The sequence below is a fragment of the Ranitomeya variabilis genome, chromosome 2 (genome assembly GCF_051348905.1).
Source record: "Ranitomeya variabilis isolate aRanVar5 chromosome 2, aRanVar5.hap1, whole genome shotgun sequence".
Taxonomy (NCBI): Eukaryota; Metazoa; Chordata; class Amphibia; order Anura; family Dendrobatidae; genus Ranitomeya; species Ranitomeya variabilis.
The window spans coordinates 352064660-352090312 of record NC_135233.1 but is presented as its reverse complement, the minus strand read 5'-3'; positions in this window follow the sequence as shown (position 1 = coordinate 352090312).

The following is a 25653-nucleotide window of genomic DNA, read 5'->3' as shown; positions in this document are numbered from 1 at the left end:
GTTCGATAGGGTAGCATGGGATTATCTATACAATCTATTATCATTCCGAGAGTTTGGTCCATGGTTCTGTGAGGCTGTCAAATCAATTTACAAACAGCCAATATCTAGGATGTCAGTGAACAATGTTTTATCTAGACCCTTTGAAATTCAGCGGGGAACACGCCAGGGCTGCCCTTTGTCCCCACTCCTATTTGATATAGCACTAGATCCCCTTTTAAGAACATTACAGAACGAGGCAGCCTTTGAAGGGGTGAGGGTTGGAGCGACATCCATAAAAATCTCGGCCTTTGCTGATGATATTCTTTTATTTATAGCTAACCCAGAAAAAGCAATCCCGGCCATTATGCAAATTTTGGAGAATTTTGGCAAATGTTCTGGATTTAGGGTCAACCATGGTAAATCGGAGGCCCTGGCGGTCTTTAGATCTGGGAGGTTGGGCGACCCCTCATTCCCGTTCCACTGGTGCCAGGATTCGATCAAATACTTGGGGATACGACTGCCTGCAGACCCCTCTAGTTTATATAGAGTTAATTACAAACCACTAATTTCCTCTGTGGTTGACCTTCTCCACTCATGGAAACACTTCACATTATCGTTTTCTGGCAGATGTCATCTAATTAAAATGGTAGTGTTTCCTAAATTGCTATACACCTTTCAGACGTTGCCCCTTCTCCTGACTCGTTCGGATCTGGACTTATTGAACCTAAATTTTCGTAAATTCATTTGGGGGATTGGAGGTAGATCACGTATAAGTCTTGCAAGACTGCAGGCGACGAGATCGGAGGGTGGTGTTAATTTTCCTGATTTGGGAAGATATAATCTAGCGGCTAATTTTAGATATGCAATTGATTGGATCAGGGGTGTTTCCCACTTTGCTAATGTTGAACTGGAGCAACAATTTTTCCCACATATCTTGTTACCGGCCTTGTTGCATTTAAGTGGGGAAGATCTCCCTACGGGAATACATGATCACCCATCACTATGGCAGACGTTGCAAACTTGGAAACAATGCAGGAAAATTTGTAATTTAAAGCATGATTTGTCCCCTTTCCAGTCCTTCTTGGGAAATCCGGGGTTTCTGAGGGGTTCCGCACCATCTTTTTACAAGCTTTTGGCTTCCCAGGGATGTAGGCAGGTAGTGGACCTCATGGATCCTAACTTCTCAATATTATCCTTTGAAATGGCGTCACAACGATTCCCACTATTTAATAACAGACCATTCTTATTTCTCCAGGCGCGCAGTTTGGTGCAGAAATGTCAGTCGGGGGGGGGGGGGGGAGATGGGGAGAACCAATCTGGATGGATTTATTCGAAATGCAAACTCCAACCCGGCTTCTATAAGCAACATCTATTCATTATTACGTAGAAGGTGGGTGGGGGAGGGGAAAACTACGGGAGTGGCGAGGTGGCTGAGGGAAATGCCAGGCTTGGAGGTGGGTGACCTCTTTGAGGCTACTATGTCTCGGAGAAAGACCCTGCCATACAGCAGCTACACGGATATGGCACTTTTAATACTACACAGAGCCTACATTACTCCCTACTTGCAATCTAAGATGTCCCCATCCACTGTCTATATATGTTCTAAATGCAAGACTCCTAACACTGACATTTATCATCACCTATGGAGCTGCCCGCAAATTCTGGGATTATGGAGAGAGATACATAAAGAATTACAGAGTATTTGTGGAGTTAATTTCACACTTACTCCACAATGGGCCATTTTTAATATTTTAGACGAGACATCTCTCAAATTGCCCAAACACGTCAAGGCAACACTTATGATTTGGGCCTCGGCGACTAGAAAGAGCATCTTACACCAGTGGTTGAGCCCTCTAGTCCCTTCACTTCCTTTTATTCGTACTAAAATCCAGTTTATATTCAGAATGGAGTGGTTGGACGCACTGACTAATAGAGAGAAGCAGGCGGGTAAATTCTTTTCTACATGGGCAACTTTTATTCCCTCGCTCCCTTTGGAAACTAGGGAGAAACTAAGAGCTCATTTTGAAAATACCCAATGGTATTTATTACAGAGGATAGGTGGCAATTCACCAATTTCTTGAGACATTTCTTGGTCAGACGCAAGCAGAATTTGGGAGTCTTTTTGTAGGGGGGGAGGGAGGGTTGTTGAAAACACATTGTTATTTAATAATGTCATATTATTGTATTATGATATGATTTGTATGATCTGTATTATTTTGAAAAATCTAATAAAAAAAGTTTAAAAAAAAAAGAAAGTAGCCGGCTTTAGCTATTGTCTAGTTGTTAGAGTGGAGGATCAGTACTGGCAGTGATCGGCATTCACATGGATCTGCACTGCTTATAGCTGTGCTGGCCATCACTCCATAGCTAGTTCATATATTCTGTGGCATTGAGCTGTGTACCTTTTCCCACAGCAATTCATGTCTATTTAATGATAGCCCATCTGTGCAGGCATGGTTCTCCTTTTTTGTACATGTGATCTAATAAAGTTTGTTCACTTTTTCATTAACTAGCATTTGACTCATTTCCTGCTGCTATATCAAATATTGTTGAGTTGTGTTGCTCTCTTTGAAATATGCAATTCAGCATATATATGCAAGTACATGCATGGTAAATATGTTTTGGGGGCCATTTTTTCAATTAGGTTTAGGGGTGTGTTGGGGTTAGGGTTGGAGTTAGAATTGGGGGGTTTCCACTGTTTGGGTACATCGGGGGTCTCCAAACAAGACATAGCGCCACCATTGATTCCAGCCAATTTTGCGTTAAAAAAGTCAAACAGTGCTCCCTCCCTTCTGAGCCCTGCCATGCACCCAAACAGTGGCTTTTCTCCACATATGGGGTATTGGCGTACTCAGGAGAAAATGCACAACAAATTTTGTGGTCCATTTTCTCTTCAAACCCTTGTGAAAATAAAAAAATTGGTTCTAAAATAATTTTTTGTGAAAAAAGTAAAATGTTCATTTTTTCTTTTCACATTGCTTTAGTTCTCGTAAAGCACCTAAAGGGTTATTAAACTTGAGTGTGGTTTTGCGCACCTTGAGGGGTGCAGTTTTTAGAATAGTGTCACTTTTGGGTATTTTCTGTTATATTGATCCCCAAACTCACTTCAAATGTGAAGTGGTCCCTAAAATAATGGCTTTGTAAATTTTGTTGGATAAATGAGAAATCGCTGGTCAACTTTTAACCCTTATAACTTCCTAACAAAAAAAAAATATTTCCAAAATTGTGCTGACGTAAAGTAGGGATGTGGGAAATGTTATTTATTAAGTTTTTGTGTGATATATCTCTCTGATTTAAGGACACAAAAATTTAAAGTTTGAAAATTGCGACATTTTCAAAATTTTCGCCATATTTCCTTTTTTCATAAATAATCGCAAGTAATATCGAAGAAATGTTACCACTAACATGAAGTACAATATGTCATGAAAAAATAATCTCAGAATCTGCGGGATCCGTTAAAGCGTTCTAGAGTTATAACCTCATAAAGTGACAGTGGTCAGATTTGTGAAAATTGGCTTGGTCATTAAGTAGCAAATTGCCTCTGTCACTAAGGGGTTAAAACACACTGCCTAAAAAGAACAACATGGCTTGGAAATATGGCAGTTAACACACTTGTATCTTATTGTTGCATATCAATTAGCCTTATTTGACGTCACATGTAGCCCATCTTTCATTCTTGCATTTTTTATTTTCCTTAGAAAAAGCATTGGCAAAATGGCGTCATCAAGGGACAGCTCTTCACAGCACGTGGACATGGGTCTGTGATAAAACATAAGTTTATGTGGATTTTATATTTACATCTCACCAGTATATTTTTAGATGTGGATAGAGATATTCCAAGACGGCACTAAGCTCTTGGCACCATGCTTGTCTGCATATGCACTTTACTTGACAGCTGATTGGAATACTTCATATTTAGTTATTTTCAAGCCACACATATTATATGGTTTATATTATATTTTCTTGAATTTGCACATTATTTGATCATTATATTTTGAATGTAGATATCTTTAAAGGCACGTATACTGCTTTATACTTGTATAGATCCACATCTTGTGATAGTTCAGATTTGTTCCATACTTTTTATAGTATTTTAATGTATTTCTAATAAAAACAATTTTTGTTAATATATTCATAGCACATGTCTCTTCGTTAACCTTAGAATTTGTGCTTCTTTGATTGTGGTATTATTCCAAATATTGCAACGGACCACAGTATAGTTGTGATGCATACGGTTATCAAATTAGACTGTAAAAACAGGTAGGCAAATAGAATGTGTATTTTTTAATTTTTTTATTTAAATTATACTATTCCCCCCAAACAACCATGGCGAACGCAGTAACCAAGAATACTTTATCTTTAAGTAGGTCGTCTCCTGGAATTTAAAATGCGGCTAAAGCGCAAAGTATAGTTGTGGGGTTGTATGGTTGACGAAATGGCCTGGTAAAACATGTATGCCAAAAGTAAAATACATGTATAGAATTTTTTTCTTTTAAACACTATGCTTCTTCGTGATAATAACCATACACCTATAATTCTATGCTGGTTGGCAGGTAAATCCACAGAATTGAAACTGCGGCAAGTATTGTAATGGCACATACGGTTGTTAAATTGAACTAATAAAACAGATATGCAAAATGTTAAACTTTTTTTCTCAAACTTTTTTTATAGGTGTAAAACTGGACTATTAGAACAAGTGTGCAAAAAAAAAATATTACATGCATATTTTGTGAAGTAGACAAATCCACTAAAAATGTCAAAATGTTGAAAATATTCTTTTGTAAAAAAAAAAAAGAACAAAATAAAAAAAACCTTGTGCAAATAGAAATGCAAAAAGGGGCCACTGATGACATATCATTCTGAAAAGACATGAAGCACACTTTTTCAGCCTTATTTTCAGTACTTCTCTGCAGTAGGAAAATTAGGACTCAGGGGACTTGATCTACCATCCTGATTTGAGGTGTGTTAATTATGAAAAAAATGGTGTAATTAAATTCACAACCAAATAGAAAATGTGCCGCATTATAGTATATCACAGATCAGACACAATACAGTCACACAAACTCTGCAGCTCCTGCACCTCCCCTATCTCTATCCCCCTATCACTTATTTGAGGCATATCCTACTCCAAAGCCGACCACAGAAAAATGTAATTTCACCCTGGAAGATCATGTGTCCTCTGCTAGCTATTGCCAAGGTCGATAGCTTAATTGTCTGATGATATCACTTACTCAGGACCACTATTTGCATCCAATATCTTGTCCACCCGAGAAACATCATCTTCTTCTTCAACATTATCCCTAACTCAGCTGACAGTTGCCTCTCTGTGGAAAATGACTTGAACTCCTTGTCCCTCAACCGGAGTCCCATCATGAAAGCTTAGAATGCCTCCACCACTGCCAGTGGCCCGTATACCCTGTATCACAGAGCCATCAACAAGAGAAGGCATTTAAAATGTATCCTCTACCTCCTCCAGCCATGTGTCATCATAGAACAAAGTCTGACTGTTAATTTTTTTCCAAGAAATCAACTAGAAGAATTTGTTCTGGTAAAATATCTTATTTTGCCCTCGAGGTAAAATAGGTTAGGGAACACTTCGTATTAAAAGACACATTTCCATACTCAATAAAAGAATCATAAATTACCTCCCTATTTAAAGTTCATAATCATAATCAGAACAAGGAGTACAATTGAACACTTGATTATTTATTGTGAAACTGCATATCATTGCTACAGTGTGAATACTATGAATCTGGTTTAGGTTAGGAAACTAAGGGGCCAAACAGATACATGTGCCATTGATGCAATTGAAACTTCACTAGGTAAAACACTAAGGTTATGGTGGAGAAGAAGGTGGACTGAGAAGAATACTGGCTCAATTGAGCTGGTGGTGTCGCTAACAGAGGCTACATCATCATTTTGCACCATGCTTGTCTGCATTTGCACTTTACTTGACAGCTGATTAGCTGATTGGAATGCTTAATATTTAGGTATTTTCAAGCCACATATATAGTTTATATTATATTTTCTTGAATTTGCACATTATTTGATCATTATATTTTGAATGTAGATATCTATAAAGCCACGTATACTGCTTTATACATGTATAGAGCCACATCTTGTGATAGTTCAGGTTTGTTCCATACTTTTTATAGTATTTTAATGTTTTTCTAATAAAAACAATTTTTGTTAATATATTCATAGCACATGTCTCTTCGTTAACCATAGAATTTATGCTTCTTGGGTTGTGGTATTATTCCAAATATTGAAACAGACCACAGTGTAGTTTTGGTGTATATGGTTAGCAAATTGTACTGTAAAAACGGGTAGGCAAATAGAACATGTATTTTTTTTTTAAATACTATTCTCCCCAATAACCCTGACAAAACGCCAGAACCAAGAATACTATACCAGTAAGTAGGTCGTTTCCTAGAATGTAAAATGCGGCTAAAGCCCAACGTACATTTGTGGGGGTGTATGGTTGTCGATATGGGCTGATACAACATGTATGTCAAAAGTAACATACATGTATAGATTTTTTTTTCTTTTAAACACTATGCTCCCTCTTAATAATGGAGTATGTACATTTAAGATGTAGCAGAGCTAGCATCTACCTCATTATGTTTGCACAATGTTCACATTTCCTTTGCCAGATAATGTACCTAAGAATCCAGTAAATAGAAGTGGTTTAAATATGTATAAAGTGATGGACTTATTATGTTCTGCTACGAAGAGATTACTAAAGCGCTAATAAGTCAACACTGCTTTCCATATATATGGCAATAAGGTTACATGGTTAGACCACGTGACCAGGTCCTGAGCTGAGCACCTTGAGATAGAAGAGAAGGAGACATCTTGTGTGTTCACATGTAGTGTCTTTGTCTTTGAAAGCTGGAGGAGCAAGTAGGGAAACTCGGAGCTCCTGTACATGAGAGAGCACGGCCTGAGCTCCAGGCAGTTGTGTGAGAGAATGTGCATATAAGCAGAAGATCGTACTCAGGACTCTGCACCATTTATGTACCTGCATTACTATACTGGAGAATAACTGTGCTTGCTGCACTGGAATTGAATCTCTGCTAAATCGTTTGTCTGGATTTACCTGTGTTTTGTATGTATTGACCTCTCTGTGTTTTCAGTGATTCCTGCAGCAAAATAGAACCAGATCATAGCCGAAATAAAAGGCACCCCTGGAAGAGGGTAAGCAAACTGTACTAGCATCTGACTATAATAAACGGTACAGAATGTCTGAGGATAAAGAGTGTGATCTGTCCAGCAATAGTGGAGCTGACAACATGGCCCACACAATGCCTCTAACTATGCCATATTATTTCGGAGCACCATGGCTCCAAAGCTATAAAGGAGATGCCCATGAATTAAGAAGCTATGGAGAAAAGATGCAAGCTATGTTTAGACTTTATCCAGTGTCTACAGAGCAGAAGGTGGAAATATTAATTTGGCAATTGAGTGAACAGCTCTAAAGGAGGTGAAGTCCTGGCCCCATACTGAGAAAAGAACTGTGGAACAAATCTTTGAGATGCTGAGTGCCACTTATGATACCAGAACTGTCTTGGAATTAAAAATGCGGTTCTTTGGCAGAAAACAGCAGCTTGATGAGTCACTCAGAAGCACAGCATGACATACGTTAGGTGGACCCTTATGAAGTGATGAATGCAGATCACGCCCTAAGGAACCAGTTTGTAGAAGGGGAAGAACAGAATTTATCAAAACTCAACTGAGGATACTGTCCCGGCTGCAGAACCCAGACAGCTTATTCCTAGATTTCAAGGAAATGGCCATTAGAGTTCTGGGAGTAGAAACAGATTCCAACCTAGTTCCTGCTTGCAGTAGCCTACGTTACCAGCATAAGAGTCAGATAAGTGCTTTCGCTGGAACTGAAATAGCATCATCAACTGGCCTCAAAGAAACTGTTACTAATTGAGTTTGAGTTCAAACACATGATGCTGCAGGTGACCTGCGTGAGCAAGTTGTAGAAATCACCAAGTGACTGACAGTGGTATGTGAGGATCTAAAAGATTTAAAGCAACAGCAGTATTGGCAACCTGAAGACTCCTGGTTCTACAGAGACAGATGGCGCTATTACCCCAGAGAAAGAGGCTATGACAACCCAGGTAGATGGCCTATGGATCAGTTTCACACTCGGGAAGGCCTATTTGCAGTAAGCGCGGGAGAAGGGCCCACATTAAACAGGAGTGTCAGCAGTTAAACTGGAATACCCCTAGGGGGAGGACCAACCTTCGGAAGAGGAACGCTTAGGTCCAGACCATCCAAAATGGGCCCCTGAATACGGTATATAGGCAGGTGTCAAGTGATCACCATTGAAATTGACGGAATTCCTTTCTCAGCTTTGCTCGACACCAGCTCCCAAGTCACCACCATTCAAGCCTCCTACTCTGAATGCTACTGGAATCCTGACCAGTTAGAACACCATCGAGCAACCACCATAAATGTTATTGCAAACAACGGACAAGCTGTTCCCCAGCAAGGTTATTAGGTTGTTGTTGACATCCAGGATGATGGATTTCCCCCTGTTGTCCTGGGTATGAACAAACTGCATGAAAGAGATACTAGGTGCCCTGGAGAAAGAACTGACTCTGGCCCCACCCACAGAAACAGAGGTGATCCACAGGACCATCAGCCTACTGCATGGACATCAAAGGTTTGCTGGTCCAGATGGAACTATTGGTATGGCCTGAGCGGTGAGTAGACATCCTATCTTTTTGGCCACAGGTGCTGAGACGGTGGTTTGGTGCAAAACACAAATAGGTCCGCAGGGTCAATACTTTGATGTCCTTGTGGAACCGTTCCCGCTGAATGGTGAAGTGTCCATCCTGACTGCCTGAAGTCTAGCTACGGTAACCAGAGGGAGAGTCCCTATTCGTCTGCTGAATCTTAGTGATCAACAGGTGAAGTTGGGAAAGTACCGCGTTGTTGCCAAGCTGTCATGAGTGTCCGTACAGGATATCCTGATTCAAGACATGCTGAACTGCCAACAAGGTGTCCAGCAATAGGTTAGAAGGAGTTTGTGGGTCTCCGCGCTGCCGCCAGGATTTAAGACATATTTTCCAGTGTAGTAAAATGATGGTTTATTTCGACGCATTTCGAGGTACAAAGTTACTTCTTCTTCAGGAAAAACCACATGAATAACAAGACAGCAGGGGTATCACTTATATAGATGACCACATGTCATAGTTCAGACGAAACCCACATGATGTTACACATGACATCTAAAATATCTCAGTGCAGTTCAGTATAATACAAACATGTTGTTTAAAACTATAGAGTATAAAAATATTAAAATGTATTTTATTAATATGAATATGAATATGAATGAATAATGTTGCAGCAGGTATAACAAAAGGAGATTTCCACAAACCCATGTGCGATGAACCCTGAGGAAGACTAAATAACTCTAAAAGTGTAATTGACCATTGAGCTATCTCATCTGAAGGAGAAATTCGATTAATCAATAGTTCACATGGTATAGCGCTTATGATAAAAATAAATAAAATAAAAAAAACCTCATTCATTATTTTCATAATTTTTAAAAATGAAATTAAATGTGTGTGTTGAGTTCATCTTTATTTGTTAATTTGGAAGAAAGTGAGAATTAGGAGACCGTGAAATACTGGAACCCTGCGATTAAACAATAGGAGTTTAGAGAGAAAAAAAAATATGAATTTATTGGGAATTATTTAAAATGGTACATTAATAAGCTTAGTTGGATAGTGAAAAGTAGTGTAACAATTCATAGGGCTGTGTGAAAAAAGAGCGTCATTAGGAAACGGTACACATATTCGTTTACATGGGAATCGAACGGCAGAAGAGCTGGAGAAATAGGAGAATCAGTGAACACTGTGTGCTACATCGTGTCTCAGAGCCGTGATCAGGATAGACGGCATGACAGGTAGAGAACGTCAAATTACAGCCTGGGAGACGCCAGCGTAATAAGGAGAGTAAAGGCAGCCCAGAGATCATTGACGATATGGTGGCAGGTAGTGCTGAAGTAGCAGAAAGGACCGAAGACACTGAAACATAAAAGGAACAGTGTAAGTTCAAAGGAGTTGATAAAGGGTTACAGGAGAAGTGTGAGAGCATGATTATTTCATTATTTCAAGGAGGGTGGACACATTTATCATGAAAAGGTGAAAGATTATAAGATATGTGTAGTGCTGAAGACACAACGGAAAGGAGAGAGAACATTTAGGGAAGGCATCTTTTTTGGAATGTAATAAAAATGTGATTGTTGAAGGCATTAATAAATTGTGGTGACCCTTATGATGTATGTGTAAGGGATTTATCTCATTTGAAAACACTACTGAAACGTAAGAGGTACAATACAAGAAAAAAATAATCACTTAAAATGGCAGGTAAAAAGTATTTATTATAAAATTATAAAAATAATATTTTTTTTTATAAAAAAAAAAAACCTCTGTAACTTCATTGAGGCGATTTGGTGTAAGAGTATTAAGTCTGTAGATCCAAAAAATCTCCTTTCTGATTAGTGTTAGATCCGATTGGGTGTGTTTGGTGGGATGTATTCGATGGGGCTAATTCTCAAGCTGTCAGAGTCTTTGTTATGTGTTAAGGTGCAGTGCTTTGAGAGACCATGTAGAAGGAAACCTTTGGGATATGTTGCCTATGGGAATTTAGTCTGGGATGTAATGGTTGAGTAGTTCTGCCCACATATTGCCTTCTGAATTTACATTCTATGACATAAATCACAAAATCTGTGGCAGAATTGTGATGCTGTTTGATTGTGATTTTTTCTTTAGTCGTCGTTGACATAATGTGGTCACAACCATGATTTATGGTATGACAACATAGGCAATTTCTAAGACCGCATTTAAATATACAGATATGTTTATTAGAGGGTACGTGGTTATAATTCCTCAAGATTAATTTGAGTCGGCTAGGTGCCACAATATTTTTGATTGTAGGTGCCCTACGGAAAGTCATAACAGGGTTCCTAGGAAGAGTCTTACCTAGGACGGGATCAGCAGATTTACCAATATTTTCTGAAGATGTCATGTATTTTTTTGTGGCTGTAGTTAAATTGGGTAATGAAATTGGATATACATTTGTTATCCGTTTCTGCTCTGGTTTTATATGTCAAAACTGCGTGCTGATTATTACTCAGAGAGTTAATATATGCTCGATTAATCAGTTCCTGAGTCAAAAAACTTTCTTGTAAAATAGAGGCTAGGGTTTTAAAATCTTCTACGTGACTACAGTTTTTACGAATCCTTAGGAACTGGATATTAGGGATGTTGTTGAGCCATTTATTATAATGGCCTTTTTATAGTGTATATAGCTGTTTGTGTCTGCCTCTTTAAAGTATGTTTTTGTGAAGATTTTATTATCCTCAATGAAAACGGTGATATCCAGAAAATTAATGCTGAAGGGATCGTGAAGAGGAGAGAAGACATGTCCCCAAAATGTTGTTATTTACATGATTAATGAAAGCATTGATGTTATTGTCTTTGTTGTCCCAGATAAAGAATAAATCGTCAATGTATCTTTCATACAGAATTGTTTGCTCCAAATGCTTTTAGTTATGTAGATTTCCTCAAAAGCACCCATAAATAAATTAGCATATGTTGGTGCCAACTTCGAGCCCATCGCTGTGCCACGTATCTGATGATAAAAAACCTCTTCAAAAGTAAAATGATTATTTTCAAGAATAAACTTAAGTCCCTTCTGTAGAAAGGTTTTCTGATTAGCAGACAGTCTATTGTTTGATTCCCAATTGATTAAACGCAAAAATGAAATCAGATGTGTGGAGCCCTTAAGATGGCTCTCTAATTGGAAGACATGTTACTGCATGATTTTGTCTATATACTCTGAGAGATTGCTCGTAAGGGAATCAATCCCTGAGATGATTGGTCTCTCTGGCAGGTTTATTTTATTTTTATGTATTTTTGGAAGATGGTAAAAGAAAGGAATAGATGGATTGTTGACAGATACGATTTTTTTTTCTTTTTTATTCAGAACATTATTATCTATCCCTTCTTTAACCCCTTTCCGGCATCGGGCGTAATAGTACACCGATGTCGGACTCCCTCCCTTTGATGTGGGCTCCGGTGCTGAGCCCACATTTTTCCTGGTACATGTCAGCGGTTTTGAACATGTGCTGTGAGTGCTGTTATGATCCTTAGTGGCTGAGGATCACAGAATGAACTAGCTAAGTTACTGAACATAGAACGAGCTCTAGGGAGGTGGTAACTGGACTGACCGCAAAACCTGATCCTAACCAAACACACTGAAGGTAGCCGGTGAACGTGCCTAAATTCCTGGACGTCTCGATGCAGCCTGAGAAACTTGCTACCCCTATAGAGAAAGTAAGACCTCACTTGCCTCAGAGAAATGACCCCAAAGATATAGTAAGCCCCCAACAAATATTAACGGTGAGGTAAGGGGAAAATACAAAACATAGAAATGAAAACAGATTCAGCAAATGAGGCCCACTAATACTAGATAGCAGAAGACAGGCAGGGAACTGTGCGGTCAGTAAAAAACCCTATACAAAATATCCACGCCGAGAATTCAAGAACCCCCACACCAACTAACGGTGTGAGGGGAGAAACTCAGCCCCCTAGAGCTACCAGCAAACAAGGAAATCACATATTAGCAAGCTGGACAAGGACAAGGAAATAACCCAGAAACATATTGAACACTAATGAGCAAAAAATAACCAAACAGAAAACTTAGCTTCTCTTGGAGAGACTGATAGCGAAGGAATTCAGAAGAGATCAAGGTAGCACTGAATACATCGACAGCAGGCAAACACTGAAAGTCCAGGTGAGCTAAATAGGAAAGCAGCTAACAGATAATGAGACAGCTGATCCGCCTCAGACCTGCAGAAAGACACAAAGAGCCACCAGAGGGAGCCCAAAGACAGCACTCACACAGTACCACTTGTGACCACAAGAGGGAGCCCAAAAACAGAGTTCACAACAGAGTGCCACCCAGTGATCGACGCTCATAGCAAGTGAGTAATTTTACTACATAAAGGCAATCTGATCATTGCCTCTACTGTATGTAGCAAAGCCAATCGAGTTGTGGCAGCCTTGAAGCTTGCCAAAAGTAAAAAAAATGTTTTTAAAAATATTTTAAAAAATAAAAAAATAAAAGTTCAAATCACCCCCCCCCCTTTCACCCCATTCAAAATAAAACAAAAAAAATCAAACAGACGCATATTTGGTATCGCCACATTCAGAATCGCCCGATCAATTGAAAAAAGAATTAACCTGATCGTTACACAGCGTAGCGAGAAAAAAGTAAAAACGCCAGAATTATGTTTTTTTGGTAGCTGCGGCATTGCATTAAAATGCAATAATGGGCGATCAAAAGATCATATCTGCACCAAAATGGGATCATTAAAAACATCAGCTCCGCATGCAAAAAAATAAGCCCTTACCCAACCCAAGATCACGAAAAATGGAGACTCTACGGGTATCAGAAAATGGCGCAATTTTTTTTTTTAACAAAGTTTGGAATTTTTTTTCACCACTCAGATAAAAAAGAACCTAGACATGTTTGGTGTCTATGAACTTGTAATGACCTGGAGAATCATAATGGCAGGTCAGATTTAGCATTTGGTGAATCTAGCAAAAAAGCCAAACAAAAAACAAATGTGGGATTGCACTTTTTTTGCAATTTCTCCGCACTTGGAATTTGTTTCCCATTTTTTAGTACACGACATGGTAAAACCAATGGTGTCAATCAAAAGTACAACTCGTCCCACAAAAAATAAGCCCTCATACGGCCATATTGAAGGAAAAATAAAAAAGTTATGGCTTTGGGAAGGAGAAGAGCAAAAAACGAAAAAGCAAAAACGAAAATACCTCTGGGGGTTAAGGGGTTAATGAGGTTATCATTAAAAAAAATTCCTATCTGTCAACAATCCAGCTATTCCTTTCTTTTACTATCTTGCAAAAATCCATAAGGATAAAAGAAACCCGCCGGGGAGACCAATGATCTCAGGAATCTTTCATAGTATATAGACAAAATCATGCAGTCAAATTAATCCCGGGGAATTATAACCACGTAACAAGCTAATAAACATATCGGTATCTTTAAATGTGGTCTTAGAAATTGCCTATGTTGTCATACCATAAATCATGGTTGTGACCACGTTAAATCTACGGTGACTAACGAAAAATTCACAATCAAACAGCATCTCAACTGTGCCACAGATTTTGTGATTTATGTCATAAAATGTAAATGCAGAAGGCAATATGTGGGCAGAACAACTCAACCATTACATCCCAGACTAAATTCCCATAGGCACAGTATTCGCAAAGGTTTCCTCCTACATGGTCTCTCAAAGCACTGCACCTTAACACATAACAGGGACTCTGACAGCTTGAGAATTGGCCCCATTGAATACATCCCACCAAACACACCCAAAAACTAAATAGAAAGGAGATTTTTTGGATCTACAGACTTAATACTTTTAAACCAAATGGCCTCAATGAAGTTACAGATTTTTTTTTATATAAAAAACATTATTTTTATAATTTTATAATAAATACTTTTTACCTACCATTTTAAATAATTCCTTTTTTCTTCTATTGAACCTCTTACGTTTCAGTAGCGTTTTCAAATGAGATAAACCCCTTACACATACATCATAAGGGTCACCACAATTTTTTTAATGCCTTCAACAATCACATTATTATTACATTCCTAAAAAGATGCTTTCCCTAAATCACAAAGTTTTTTCTCTCCTTTTTGTTGTCTGCAGCGCTACACATATCTCATAATCGTTCGCCATTTCATGATAAATGTGTCCGCCCTCCTTGAAATAACTAAATAATCATGCTCTCACACTTCTCCTGTAACCCTTTATCAACTCCTTTGAACTTACACTGTTCCTCTTATGTTTCAGTGTCTTCGGTCTTTCTGCTACTTCAGCACTGCCTGCCACCATATCGTCAATGATCCTCGGTCTGCCTTTACTCTTCTTATTACGCTGGCGTCTTCCAGGTTGTAATTTGACGTTCTCTACCTGTTCCCTACCTGTCATGTCGTCTATCCTGATCACGGCCCTGAGACACGATGTAGTACACAGTGTTCCCTGATTCTCCTATTTCCCCAGCGCTTCTGCCGTTCGATTCTCATGTAAACGATGCTAGGTGCTTACATAACAAGCAAATGGATAAACTCATGATTATCAAGCAGTCCTTTTGAGAGGCTCTGCAGAAATTAGAAGTGTAGTTACTTGTTTATCATAAATACCCATGAATGAGATGTATATACAAAAAAAAACCTCTTTCCTAGGTGGTGCCTGTCAGATTATGAGAATATTGACATCATGAAATGATAGTATGTTACCTCCACACAGGTGGTAGTGGTCCGCTGGAGTCCCAAAGATTTGAAAATGGCTTTTTACCCTTTTCCAGACTGTTAGATCTCAATTACTTTGTTTCTCATTTGTTCCAGACTTTCTTTGTATTGCGGCATGATGTCTAGCTTTTGATTATATTTTGTTTTTGTTTTTTTCACTTTGTCAGGCATGTCCTATTTAAGTGATTTTATGATTGAGAACAGGTGTGGCAGTAATCAGGCCTGGGTGTGGCTTGGGAATTTAGATAAGCCAGAGTTAATTTATGTTTTAAGGGAGGCAATCACTTTTTCACACAGGGCCCTGTAGGTTTGGATCTGAAACATTTAAGTGTGACAAACATGTAAAAGAATAGGAAACCAGGAAGGGGGCAAACACTTTTGCACACAAATGTATTTCTATGCAGCTGTCATGCTCGGGTCAGTAGAGCCTCCGGCCAGTCCATGTACTGTGTTGCAATAGTCGTCCATGTTATACGCCCATCTGACTGCACCCTTAAGCAATCTTTGGCAATATGTAAAATGGAGCTTGGCATTATATTTGACAATTTGCAGAAAATTGAATAGCATATAGTTTGAATTGGTCAAGACTTGTGAATTTCATGAAATTTAATTAAAAAGAAGAAGAACGATTAGATGATCTCTAGTAGTTACTGATAACTCTACCTTGTGGTGAATATTGGTATTACACCCATTTCCTACTTCTGGTCTATGAATAGATCCTCTGGTATCATTTAAATTTCACATAGTAATAAATAGTAAGATGATGTATAGAACTAGCACTAACATGCTGATGATAGTCAAAAATACACTTTTTGTAGGAATATAGTAAGTACAAATCTAGTAAAAAAAAAATCTTTCACAACCAATTGTTGTAACACTAACACTGCTACAGGAGCGTGTTTGCCCTCTTGTGGTCATAATGTAGTAATGCAAGTAGTACAAGAATTATAAACTAATGCAGTTTTCTTAAGCATACATTTGTGTGTATGTCAAAATCAGCAGCTCAAGAGATGCAGAGAAAGCCAACATTGTGCATATTTCATCATGATTGCAAGGAGGAAACATTTTACTGAATTTAAGTAGGTGATATAAGCAGCACCTTGGGCCCACCAGAGAAAATCATTCATGGGGTCCACTATGTGGCTACATAAAAATAAATACAAGACCACCAATTGTGCGGTAAAACGCACTAATATCAGGGAATAATATAAAGTAGTACATGTCTTAATTATGTGGCAGGGATTGGGTTAGCCCCTTCATAGAATATAATGTAGTCCCCTCATAGAATATAAAGTAGTCCCCTCATAGGGTTCAATGTCTCCCCCTCATAGTATATAAAGTAGCCCCCTCATATAGCATAATGTAGCCCCCTCACAGAATATAATGCAGGCCTCATAAATAATATAATGTAGCCCCCTCATAGCATATAATGCAGCCCCCCATAGAATATAATGTAGCCCCCTATAGAATACAATGCAACCAGCCTCATAGAGTATAATGCAGCCCCCCATAAAATATAATGTAGCCCCCTTAGAGTATAGTGCAACCCCCTCATAAGGTATAATGCAGCCTCCCCACAGAATATAATGTAGCCCCCCTCATAGGGTATAATGCAGCCCCTTCAAATAGTATAATACAGCCCCCCCACAGAATATAATGTAGCCCCCTCATAGCATATAGTGCAGCCCCTCCCCGAATATAATGCAGCCTCCCCATAGAATATAATGCAACCAGCCTTATAGAGTATAATGCAGCCCCCTTCAAATAGTATAATACAACCCCCACAGAATATAATGTAGCCCCTCAGAGTATAATTCAGTCCCCTCATAAGATATAATGCAGCCCCCTCATAGTATAATGCAGTCCCCCACAGAATATAATGTAGCCCCCTCATAGGGTATAATGCAGCCCCCTTCAAATAGTATAATACAGCCCCCACAGAATAAATTGTAGCCCCCTCAGAGTATAATGCAGTCCCCCCATAGAATATAATGTAGCCTCCCTATAGATTATAATGCAACCAGCCTCATAGAGTATAATGCATCTCCCTTTAAATAGTATAAAACAACCCCCCACAGAATATAATGTGTTGTGAATTCCATTCTTGGGCTCCATCCTGTGGTCATGAATGGTATTTTTGGGAGTTCTGCTCTTGGGCTCCCTCTGGTGGTTTCAAGTGGAACTTAGCAGCTGCTTTCACTAATCGGTGCCCTGGCCTTGTTATTTAACTGGGCCTTAGGCTGTAGTTGATGCCAGCTGTCAATGTTCCTTCCTGTGGATTCAGTCCTTTCCTGGAAGTTCTCTGTTGGCCAGTCCATTTCAGCTTAAGATAAGTTCTGCTAGTTTTGGGGTTTTTCCCTGCCTATGACCTTTTGTTCAGTTTAAGTTATGTCTCTTTTGTCCAGCTTGTCATCATGAAATATTCTGGCTAGTTTGAAGCTCTGGGGTTGCAGATTTGCCCCTCCACACCGTGAGTCGGTGTGGAGGTTATTTTTGTAAACTCTGCGTGGACATTTAGTTTTTATACTGACCGCACAGTAGCCTTTTCTTTCTCTGTCTATTTAGATAGTAGTGGCCTCCTTTGCTAAAATCTAGTTTCATTTCTGAGTTTGTCATTTCCCTCTTCACTCACCGTCAATATTTGTGGGGGGCTATCTTTCCTTTGGGGGTTTCTCTGAGGCGAGATAGTTTTCCGTTTCCATCTTCAGGGGTAGCTAGTTCTTAGGCTGTGAAGAGGCGTCTAGGCAGAGATAGGAACGCTCCATGGCTATTTCTAGTGTTTGTGTTAGGAGTAGGGATTGCGGTCAGTAAAGTTACCACCTCCTCAGAGCTAGTACATTATTTGTTTTACCCACTAGGTCATTTCAGTGCTGCTCCGTAATCACTAGGTCATATAGGTGATTACTGTCTGTAGAGCTGCCACCTCCTCTGAGATTGTCCATGATTGGTTTTACCCACCAGGTCATCTCAGTACCACTCCGTAACCACCAGGTCATAACAGTACAGCTGGCCCACAAAGTGTTAAATGCATCTCAAAAGAGGGAAGAGAAAGTTCTGAGTCATAGTTTTTTTTTCCTTGTTGCTTGTTTCGTCTTTTTTTTTCCCCTTGATGTTTGGATGGTGCAGGAGCTTGGTACTGATATGGAGGTTCAGGGTCTGTCTGCGCGTGTTGATCATCTCACTGCAAGGGTACAGAGTATCCAAGATTATGTTGTTCAAACTCCTGTTTCTGAGCCTAGAATTCCTATCCCTGATTTGTTTTCTGGGGATAGATCTAGGTTTTTAAATTTTAAAAATAATTGCAGATTGTTTTTTGCTCTGAGACCCCGTTCCTCTAGTGACCCCATTCAGCAGGTGAAGATTGTTATTTCTCTGCTGCGTGGTGACCCGCAGGATTGGGCATTCTCCCTTGAGCCAGGGAATCCTGCATTGCTCAATGTAGATTCATTTTTTCAAGCACTTGGATTGCTTTATGACGAACCCAATTCTGTGGATCAGGCAGAAAACATTTTGCTGGCTCTGTCACGGTCAGGAAGCGGCAGAGATATATTGTCAGAAATTTAGGAAGTGGTCTGTGCTTACAAAATGGAATGAGGATGCCCTGGCAGCTATTTTCAGAAAGGGTCTTTCTGAAGCTCTTAAAGATGTTATGGTGGGGTTTCCCACACCTGCTGGTTTGAACGAATCAATGTCTCTGGCCATTCAAATTGATCGGCGCCTACGTGAACGTAAGGTTGTGCACCATATGGCGGTGTCCTCTGGACAGAGTTCTGAGCCTATGCAATGTGATAGAGTTTTGACAAGAGCAGAACGGCAGGAGTTCCGACGTCAGAATGGGCTGTGTTTTTACTGTGGTGACGCTACTCATGCTATCTCTGATTGCCCGAAGCAAACTATGAGGGTTGCTAGTTCGGTTACCATCAGTACTGTACAGCCTAAATTTCTCCTGTCTATTACCCTGATTTGCTCATTGTCGTCCTTTTCTGTAATGGCATTTGTGGATTCTGGCGCTGCACTGAACTTAATGGACCTAGAATTTGCCAAGCGCTGTGGTTTTTCCTTGGAGCCTTTGCAGAGTCCTATTCCCTTAAGGGGGATTGATGCTACGCCATTGGCCAAGAATAAACCTCAGTACTGGACACAGTTAGCCATGAACATGGCTCCAGCACATCAGGAAAATATTCGTTTTTTGGTGTTGCATAATTTGCATGATGTGGTTGTGCTGGGGTTTCCATGGTTACAGGTACATAATCCAGTACTGGATTGGAAATCTATGTCTGTGACTAGTTGGGGTTGTCAGGGGATACATAGTGACATTCCTCTGATGTCAATTTCCTCGTCCCCTTCTTCTGAAGTTCCTGAGTTTTTGTCGGATTTCCAGGATATATTTGAGGAGCCTAAATCCAGTCCTCTGCCTCCTCATAGGGACTGTGATTGCGCTATTAATTTGATTCCTGGCTGTAAGTTCCCTAAGGGTCGACTTTTCAATCTGTCTGTGCCAGAGCATGCCGCTATGCAGACTTATGTAAAGGAGTCCTTGGAGAAGGGGCATTTTCGCCCGTCTTCGTCACCGTTGGGAGCGGGATTCTTTTTTTGTTGCCAAGAAGGATGGCTCATTGAGGCCCTGTATAGATTATCGCCTTCTCAATAAAATCACGGTCAAATTCCAGTACCCTTTGCCTTTGCTCTCTGATTTGTTTGCTCGGATTAAAGGGGCTAGCTGGTTTACCAAGATTGACCTTCGAGGGGCGTATAATCTGGTCTGCATCAAACAGGGTGATGAATGGAAAACAGCATTTAATACGCCCGAAGGCCATTTTGAATATCTTGTGATGCCTTTCAGGCTCTCTTTATTTTTCTCCCGTTTTGATTTTGTGGTCTCGTATCTTCCGGGATCTAAGAATGTGAAGGCTGATGCCCTGTCTAGGAGTTTTTTGCCTGATTCTCCTGGAGTCCGTGAGCCGGCTGGTATTCTCAAGGAGGGGGTGATTCTTTCTGCTATCTCCCCTGATTTACGGCGGGTGCTTCGGGAGTTTCAAGCTGATAGACCCGACCGCTGTCCTGTGGGGAAATTGTTTGTTCCTGATAGATGGACTAGTAAGGTGATTTCTGAGATTCATTGTTCAGTGTTGGCTGGTCATACTGGGATCTTTGGTATCAGAGATTTGGTTGCCAGGTCCTTTTGGTGGCCTTCTTTGTCACGGGATGTACGTTCCTTTGTGCAGTCCTGTGGGATCTGTGCCCGGGCGAAGCCCTGCTGTTCTCGTGCTAGTGGGTTGCTTTTGTCTTTGCCTATCCCTGAGAGGCCCTGGATGCATATTTCCATGGATTTTATTTCTGATCTTCCTGTTTCTCAGAAGATGTCTGTCATCTGGGTGGTTTGTGACCGTTTTTCTAAAATGGTCCATTTGGTACTTTTGCCTAAGTTGCCTTCCTCCTCTGATTTGGTTCCTTTGTTTTTCCAGCATGTGGTTCGTTTGCATGGTATTCCGGAGAATATTGTGTCTGACAGAGGTACCCAGTTTGTTTCTAGGTTTTGGCGGTCCTTTTGTGGTAGAATGGGCATTAATTTGTCTTTTTCTTCGGCGTTTCACCCTCAGACAAATGGACAGACGGAGCGAACCAATCAGACGTTGGAAACTTATTTGAGATGCTTTGTGTCGGCTGATCAGGATGATTGGGTTACCTTCTTGCCGTTGGCCGAGTTTGCCCTTAATAATCGGGCTAGTTCTGCTACCTTGGTTTCGCCTTTTTTTTGTAATTTTGGTTTTCATCCTCGCTTTTCTTCAGGGCAGGTTGAGCCTTCGGACTGTCCTGGGGTAGATTCTGTGGTGGACAGGTTGCAGCGGATTTGGACTCATGTGGTGGACAATTTGACATTGTCTCAGGAAAAGGCTCAACGTTTTGCTAACCGCCGTCGGTGCGTTGGTCCCCGGCTTCGGGTTGGGGATTTGGTCTGGTTGTCTTCTCGTCATGTTCCTATGAAGGTCTCTTCCCCTAAGTTCAAACCTCGTTTTATTGGTCCTTATAGGATTTCGGAAATTATCAATCCGGTGTCTTTTCGTTTGGCCCTTCCGGCTTCGTTTTCCATTTATAATGTGTTCCATAGATCTTTGTTGCGGAGATATGTGGTGCCCGTGGTTCCCTCCGTTGACCCTCCTGCTCCGGTGTTGGTTGGGGGGGAGCTGGAGTATGTGGTGGAGAAGATTTTGGATTCTCGTCTTTCAAGGCGGAAACTTCAGTATCTGGTCAAGTGGAAGGGTTATGGCCAGGAGGATAACTCTTGGGTTTTTGCCTCCGATGTCCATGCTGCCGATTTGGTGCTTGCTTTTCATTTGGCTCGTCCCGATCGGCCTGGGGGCTCTGGTGAGGGTTCGGTGACCCCTCCTCAAGGGGGGTACTGTTGTGAATTCCGTTCTTGGGCTCCATCCTGTGGTCATGAATGGTATTTTTGGGAGTTCTGCTCTTGGGCTCCCTCTGGTGGTTTCAAGTGGAACTTAGCAGCTGCTTTCACTAATCGGTGCCCTGGCCTTGTTATTTAACTGGGCCTTAGGCTGTAGTTGATGCCAGCTGTCAATGTTCCTTCCTGTGGATTCAGTCCTTTCCTGGAAGTTCTCTGTTGGCCAGTCCATTTCAGCTTAAGATAAGTTCTGCTAGTTTTTGGGTTTTTCCCTGCCTATGACCTTTTGTTCAGTTTAAGTTATGTCTCTTTTGTCCAGCTTGTCATCATGAAATATTCCGGCTAGTTTGAAGCTCTGGGGTTGCAGATTTGCCCCTCCACACCGTGAGTCGGTGTGGAGGTTATTTTTGTAAACTCTGCATGGACATTTAGTTTTTATACTGACCGCACAGTAGCTTTTTCTTTCTCTGTCTATTTAGATAGTAGTGGCCTCCTTTGCTAAAATCTAGTTTCATTTCTGAGTTTGTCATTTCCCTCTTCACTCACCGTCAATATTTGTGGGGGCTATCTTTACTTTGGGGGTTTCTCTGAGGCGAGATAGTTTTCCGTTTCCATCTTCAGGGGTAGCTAGTTCTTAGGCTGTGAAGAGGCGTCTAGGCAGAGATAGGAACGCTCCACGGCTATTTCTAGTGTTTGTGTTAGGAGTAGGGATTGCGGTCAGTAAAGTTACCACCTCCTCAGAGCTAGTACATTATTTGTTTTACCCACTAGGTCATTTCAGTGCTGCTCCGTAATCAATAGGTCATATAGGTGATTACTGTCTGTAGAGCTCCCACCTCCTCTGAGCTTGTCCATGATTGGTTTTACCCACCAGGTCATCTCAGTACCACTCCGTAACCACCAGGTCATAACAATAATGTAACCCCCTCAGATTATAATGCAGCCCCCTCATAAGGTATACTGCAGCCCCTCCATGGGATATGATGCAGCCCCCTCATAGTATAATGCAGCCCCCACAGAATATAATGTAGAGCCCTCATAGGGTATAATGCAGCCCCTTCAAATAGTATAATACAGCCCCCCACAGAATAATTTGTAGCCCCCTCAGAGTATAATGCAGCCCTCTCATAAGGTATAATGCAGTCCCTCCATAGAATATAATGCAGCCTCCCACAGAATATAATGTAGCCCCCTCCAATAGGGTATTATGCTGCCCCCTCCAATAGGGTATCATGCTGCCCCCCTCCAATAGGGTGTCATGCTGGCCCCCTCTACAGGGTATCATGCTGCCCCCTCCAATAGGGTATCATGCTTCCTCCCTCCAATAGGGTATCATGCTTCCCCTCTCCAATAGGGTATAATGCTGCCCCCCTCCACAGGGTATCATGCTGCCCCCTCCACAGGGTATCATGCAGCTCCCTCCCCATAGGGTATCATGCAGCTCCTTGCCCATAGGGTATCATGCAGCTCCCACATAGGGAGCTACAGCTCCCTCCCCATAGGGCATCATGCAGCTCGCTCCCCATAGGCTATCATGCAGCTCCCCACCCATAGGGTATGATGCAGCTCTGTCCCCATAGGGCATCATGCAGCTCTCCCATAGGATATCATGCAGCTCCCCCCATAGGGTATCATGCAGCTCCCCCATAGGGTATCATGCAGCTCCCCCCATAGGGTATCATGCAGCTCCCCCCATAGGGTATCATGCAGCTCCCCCATAGGGTATTATGCAGCTCCCCCCATAGAGTGTCAAGCAGCTCCCACCATAGGGTATCATGCAGCTCCCCCCATACAACCAGGACTCACTGATATATATAACAAAAAAAACAATACTCACCTCCTTGTTCCCACTCTTATTCCGGCGGCGGCTCTGCTCCGATGTCAGGTGTCAGGAGCTGCTCTGCAGTCAGCCTGGCACACAGCAGGTACACGATGAAGTGACGTCACCCGCTGTGTGTCAGAGGCAGAGGGGAGTGATGGGAGAGGGAGCGTCATCTGATGCTCCCTCTTCCATTAGAATGCGGCGCGCACTGGGGGGCAGCGCTGACACTGGGTACCCCCTGGCTTACGCCCCATAGCGGCTGCATGGGCGGCGGCCTGGTCTGCAGGCCCTGATAGCAGGCAGTGTTAGCTGCAGCCTGCAGTAAACACTGCCTGCTATTAAAGTGAAATAAAGTCACTCCTCTTCACGCCTATGGGGGCGTGGGGAAGCGTGAATATTCATTTCACTTTAGCAGCGGGAACAGGCTTTGGCTTCCTGTCACCCGCTTACTGCTCCGCTGGCACCTGGGGCCCCATAGCAGCTGCGTGGTGTTCCGCTATTTGTGACACGCCACTTGCTGGGGGCCCCTGGAGCAGCGGGGGCCCGAGGCAGCTGCTGGCCCTGTATGCCAGCAGGTGTCAGGGCCTGGGTCCACCGGAGAATCCTCTGGTTCTCCTGTGGCCCAGTCAGACCCTGGATATAAGGGTGGAAGAGTATGACCATACCTTCAAAACTTTTCAAGATCATAAAGAGAGACAAATTATGCGGCGCGCATAGCGTGCAGCGGCAAATTTTGGCCATGCCCCTGGCCACACATCAATGCATGCCCATTGGCAGGAGGAGATGTCAGGTGGGCAGTGGCAGAGACGGACATGATCCCCTAGACTGCAGGGCGCAGACCCAAACTGTCCGCCATCTCCAGGACGGTTGGGATTAGAAATGAGAGGATCGATTCGCGGGAATCCGGTCCTGCATCCAGGTCAGTGGCACTTGGTGGCTGGACGGGAGGCCATGAATCTCTTACCTTCTGGCATCCCCTGCACGGCTTTTGATCACCCTGGTCCAGCGGAACCTTATCTGTGCATCCCGCTCATCTCTAGTTGGGACCTGTGGATTTATTTTTTGTTCCTTCATTCACAGTTGTAGCCGCCAGAACTTTCTTATCCTTATGTAGCTTCACTATACGACATCCGGCTTTTTGGTGTCTGTAAGGTCGTGTTCACACATAGCGTAAATACCGTGTTGTTTGATCTGTAGGATCCACACAAACTATGCAATAACAATCTCCTCTGCTTATTGCTGCATTCTTAAGCCTTTTACCCTTATTTGATGTGTTTTTAGTGGAGATGTGAAGCCACGTTTTTAATGTGCTTTCTATAGTACAGAAAAGCTTTAGTTCTGCACTTAAAAAAGTAACGGCAGTTTTTTAAATGCATTTTTTTAAAGGCTCCACATAGAAGCACCCAGAGAAAAAAATGCAAAAATACCGCACAGTTCAGATGTGTCTTTAGACCACAGGGGGTGCAGATTTCATGAAATCCCATCCACTTTGCTTGGACAGTTAAACAGCAGAATTTTTGTGCAAAATAAAGCAGCAAAGAAACACAGCAAATCCAGCAATAAATAATAGCTTAACCCCTTCACCCCAGCTTTTTTCGGTTTTGCGTTTTCGTTATTCGCTCCCCTCCAGAGCCATAACGTTTTTATTTTTCCGTCAATATGGCCATGTGAGGGCTTATTTTTTGTGGGACGAGTTGTACTTTTGATTGACACCATTGGTTTTACCGTGTCGTCTACTAGAAAATAGGAAACAAATTCCAGGTGTGGAGAAATTGGGAAAAAAGTGCAATCCCACACTTGTTTTTTGTTTGGATTTTTTGCTAGGTTCACTAAATCCTAAAACTGACCTGCCATAATGATTCTCTAGGTCATTATGAATTCATAGACACCAAACATGTCTAGGTTGTTTTTTATCTAAGTGGTGAAAAAAAAATCCAAACTTTGCGAAAAAAAGGCGCAATTTTCCGATACCCATAGCGTCTCCATTTTTTGTGATCTCAGGTTGGCTGAGGGCTTATTTTATGCGTGCCTAGCTGATGTTTTTAATTATACCATTTTGGTGCAGATACGTTCTTTTGATCGC